The sequence below is a fragment of the Schistocerca cancellata genome, unplaced genomic scaffold, assembly GCF_023864275.1.
Source record: "Schistocerca cancellata isolate TAMUIC-IGC-003103 unplaced genomic scaffold, iqSchCanc2.1 HiC_scaffold_569, whole genome shotgun sequence".
NCBI lineage: Eukaryota > Metazoa > Arthropoda > Insecta > Orthoptera > Acrididae > Schistocerca > Schistocerca cancellata.
Genome location: NW_026046581.1, coordinates 65,001 through 70,000, shown reverse-complemented (window position 1 = coordinate 70,000; position 5,000 = coordinate 65,001). Strand labels below are relative to the sequence as shown.

The 5,000-nt window shown below is 51.9% G+C and overlaps 1 non-coding gene across 1 annotated transcript in view; it reads left to right on the top strand.

Annotated features, from left to right (window-relative positions):
- Positions 1 to 4,621: 4,621 nt before the first annotated feature.
- The window catches only part of LOC126131209 (small subunit ribosomal RNA), a 1,909-nt gene continuing 1,530 nt past the window's right edge, over positions 4,622 to 5,000 (top strand). The window contains exon 1 of the ribosomal RNA XR_007527441.1: positions 4,622 to 5,000. This exon is cut by the window's right edge and continues 1,530 nt beyond it. This is a non-coding gene — a ribosomal RNA (small subunit ribosomal RNA).

The following is a 5,000-nucleotide window of genomic DNA, read 5'->3' as shown; positions in this document are numbered from 1 at the left end:
AACAGCATATTGGCACCGATAGTAGGGCATGCGTCCAGTGTGTGGGCCCACAGGCTGGCTCTGGTTCGGCCCGCAGCTGCTGTTAGGCGAATACAGAGGAACGTTCTGTTGAGATGCATTGGAGCATTCAACACAAGCCCAACAGATGCATTATTAGTAATTATGGGTCTATGTCCACTAGACCTGATAATAAGGCAGCACGCAGCCTTCTATTGGCTGCGCAAACAGAGCATCGACATGGTGCAAAATATAATGGGAACTCCTCTTGTAAGCGCCAAATCCATCCATGAAAAGATGCTCGACATTTGGCAGGACGAATGGGATGGGTCCAATACAGGCCGTAGAGTCCATGGGTTTATACCCACAGTAAGGGAAAGACTAAAGAACAAGGTAATGAAGCCCTCACAGGGCCTAGTCCACTTTCTTACAGGCCACGGTCCCTACCCCACGTACCTGCATAAAATAGGTAAACGGCCAACACCGGAGTGTGACTGTGGTGCTCACACGGGATCGCCAGAACACACAGTGTTCGATTGCCCAATATATGAGCAGGCTGTCTCAGTTGAGAGACAGCTTCTGCAGACAAGGGAGATAAGTGACATACTGATAAATGGCGAATTGTTTAGCAATTTTGCAAAATTAGTGAACAAAATCTCAAGAGAGGCCCAGCGTGCCTACCTTGGGAGAGGGTAAATGCGCTTGAGATCTAATGCGCAATTGTAAATATGTAAATACTACGTTGTTTGAGTCTTTAATAGTAGTAGGTAGTAGTTGTAGTTAGATGAGTATGGTGGTGGAGGGATTAAAAGAGCGGTATAAATGGAGTGGTTTCTCTTAGTAGTAGTAGCGGCCCGCCTCCACGTGGCTAGGGACGGGCAACTCTCTGGCAAGATTCCAGAGAGGCTAAGAGGCCGATCATTAATATAAAGCACAAAGTTGCGTAATAAATAGATAGTGTGCATGCATTAATAAACCGCTTCTGTAGTACTAATAGTAGAAATAGTCTGTCTTAATACACCCACTCAAAAGTGTCAGAAAGTGGGTTATGTATGTTTCACAAATGGGATAAAAAAAAAAAAAAAAAAAAAAAAAAAAAAAAAAAAAAAAAAAAAAAAAAAATGGGATGTCCCTATACATGCTGTAAGTCTGTGCACACAATATGAACCACACCTCAGCGAGACACTCCATCACACATTACTCTCTGCCTGTAACAGACACAGATACGATATGTAAGCACCAGCATGGACCAACGTCCGGTGCATCCTCTCCGCCACAGTACACCATCCACACTATGATAACCACACCAGGGGGTCCAATTATAAAATAGAATATCCCACCCGTCCAACATCCACAATTGCTCAGATAAGCCACCAACACCCACACATGTCCTACACAGGGGTGCACCCAACACCACCACACTGCCTCCTGTTACGGCACAGAAACAATGGCAGGAATGAATCACACAGGTCTGCCACTCCCTTGCCGCAACCACAGACGCGGCGCGCCTCCAGTCACGAGCGAAAAGCGCATCCTGACGAGACAGAACTGCTGTGACATACTGACGCTGCCTCAGACATTCACTTACAATGATCACTACCAACGAACCTGCCCCCCCCCCCCCCCCCCCCAAACACACTATCTCTTACCATGTTGTGTACTGTAATCCAACCCATTTTGCACCTTAACCTAACCAAATTTGTAACGCAATTTGTACCGCAATGTAACGCAATTTGTACCGCAATGTAACGCAATTTGTACCGCAATGTAACGCAATTTGTAACGCAATTTGTGTCTTAACCTAACCCACGTTGTGCCTTAACCTAACCCACGTTGTGCCTTAACCTAACCCACGTTGTGCCTTAACCTAACACACGTTGTGCCTTAACGTAACCCACGTTGTGCCTTAACGTAACCCACGTTGTGCCTTAACGTAACCCACGTTGTGCCTTAACGTAACCCACGTTGTGCCTTAACGTAACCCACGTTGTGCCTTAACGTAACCCACGTTGTGCCTTAACGTAACCCACGTTGTGCCTTAACGTAACCCACGTTGTGCCTTAACCTAACCCACGTTGTGCCTTAACCTAACCCACGTTGTGCCTTAACCTAACACACGTTGTGCCTTAACGTAACCCACGTTGTGCCTTAACGTAACCCACGTTGTGCCTTAACGTAACCCACGTTGTGCCTTAACGTAACCCACGTTGTGCCTTAACGTAACCCACGTTGTGCCTTAACCTAACCCACGTTGTGCCTTAACCTAACCCACGTTGTGCCTTAACCTAACCCACGTTGTGCCTTAACCTAACCCACGTTGTGCCTTAACCTAACACACGTTGTGCCTTAACGTAACCCACGTTGTGCCTTAACGTAACCCACGTTGTGCCTTAACGTAACCCACGTTGTGCCTTAACGTAACCCACGTTGTGCCTTAACGTAACCCACGTTGTGCCTTAACGTAACCCACGTTGTGCCTTAACGTAACCCACGTTGTGCCTTAACGTAACCCACGTTGTGCCTTAACCTAACCCACGTTGTGCCTTAACCTAACCCACGTTGTGCCTTAACCTAACCCACGTTGTGCCTTAACCTAACCCACGTTGTGCCTTAACCTAACCCACGTTGTGCCTTAACCTAACCCACGTTGTGCCTTAACCTAACCCACGTTGTGCCTTAACCTAACCCACGTTGTGCCTTAACCTAACCCACGTTGTGCCTTAACCTAACCCACGTTGTGCCTTAACCTAACCCACGTTGTGCCTTAACCTAACCCACGTTGTGCCTTAACCTAACCCACGTTGTGCCTTAACCTAACCCACGTTGTGCCTTAACCTAACCCACGTTGTGCCTTAACCTAACCCACGTTGTGCCTTAACCTGCTCTGTAATTGGCATATGACACGTTACATTAATCTAGTGTTGTCTAACCACAACCCTCTGAATATAGTTCGCTACTCGCACCGCCCACCCTCTTGTGTGTCGTTTCATGTTGAACACTTCGCAAGTGTTGCTTACTTTTTACATGCTCCCGCTGTACACTGTAATGTGGACAACTGCAGGATGTACATCGCCCCCCCCCCTCCACCCTGCCTTCGCACGCTGGTCGTTCAGGTGCTTGCGTGTTCAATGCCCTTCGCAGCTGTTCACTGGCATTCGCATGTCGAAGCGCTCAGTCTACGTCGTGGTACGGCCTGTGTCCACTGTCCGCTGATATCGTAAGCTTAATCCTCACATTGTACTGCACATAGGTCCGTATGTACTGAATGATACGCTGTGGCACATGTGTGACCGTACGACTGCGCCCAACAACAGCGAACCATACGGTCCAAATGTTGTGCACTCAGCCACGTGCCGTCTCCCCATAACAGCTACATTGCAGTGTGGTACGCCATAGAGACGTGTGGGAGTAACGGACGCCCTGGATGGCGATCAGCATGAGCCGTCTGTTGATGTAGTGGCGCGTGTATTCAAACGTAGTCGTCTCTTCTCACACAGTGTGATAGCATGGTGCACCGCGTTCCACATCTGCGACATGGTACAGATGCTGGTTGACAGTCGGTCTCGTAATGGACATCGCATACGTAGGGGGCCACCTCCCACGTGTTCTCTAGTCGTGCACATTTTGTTGCGTGTATGTGGGCAGACGTAGTGTGTCGTGACACCTAACAGACAGGTATGCAATAATCGTTGCATTTGCAAACTGGGATGGACGTCTACGTTTGCTGGTGACGTGACGCAACGCAAATGAACAACTGGTAAACCCATTGTGGTGCGGTTGTTGTTGCTGGAGGTAAATCAGTAAGGGCAAATCTGTGTGTGAAGCGATACGCGGCGGTGGCTGGGTGGGACCGTCCCCGGCCGGTGAGGGGGGGCCGCCCGGCGTGCTGGCCGCGCGGTGCGTGGGCGCACGCGCTACAGCCGGCTGGTGGGGGCGCCCAGTGGCAGGCGCGCCGGCCGACGGACGCGGCAGGCGGCGCAGCTGCGCGCCGGGGCACCCTGCGCGCGGCGCCGGGCGGCCAAAGTGGGTCCTCGCGGGCCCGGTGCGAAGCGCGGTGGACATCTGTAGTGTGCTGGTCCGACTGAGGACTGTGTGCGTTGAGGATGCGCCGCCGCCCGGCACTCGGCGCCGCGACGCCGTCTGCTGCTCGGTCGCCCCAGCGGTTCTCGCTGGTGGTTTGTATCGCAGTTGTGCAGACGTGTTGGCACGTGCGCTGTGCTGGGAGAGTTCGCTTCGGCACCCACGTGGGGCCTTTGCCCTTCTGTGGCGCTGGCGTTGGAGCTGCCGGTCACCGTAGGTGGCGCGTGTTGTCTCCCGCCGGCAATGCCACGACAGCACGCTCCCGGGCCTCTGTCGGCAGCGGCAAGCTCAGTTGGGAGCACGGGTGGTCGCACCTAAAGCGTCTACTCGCCTAACTCCGGGCGATTGCGCCTCTCTCGAACCCGACCAAGTACTTAGGACGGCGCTGCGCGCCGCCGGGACCTGAGAGGGTTTCGAGGTGTATTGTGCAGGGGAGCTCAGCCTCCTCCTGTTTGCAGAATAATTGAGCGGACGCTTGCGTGTTCGCGCGGGCCCCTGGGACACACTCCCGGGCGGCCGGCTGCTCAGCTCTAGTTGACGCAGCTCCCTGGTTGATCCTGCCAGTAGTCATATGCTTGTCTCAAAGATTAAGCCATGCATGTCTCAGTACAAGCCGCATTAAGGTGAAACCGCGAATGGCTCATTAAATCAGTTATGGTTCCTTAGATCGTACCCACGTTACTTGGATAACTGTGGTAATTCTAGAGCTAATACATGCAAACAGAGTCCCGACCAGAGATGGAAGGGACGCTTTTATTAGATCAAAACCAATCGGTCGGCTCGTCCGGTCCGTTTGCCTTGGTGACTCTGAATAACTTTGGGCTGATCGCACGGTCCTCGTACCGGCGACGCATCTTTCAAATGTCTGCCTTATCAACTGTCGATGGTAGGTTCTGCGCCTACCATGGTTGTAACGGGTAACG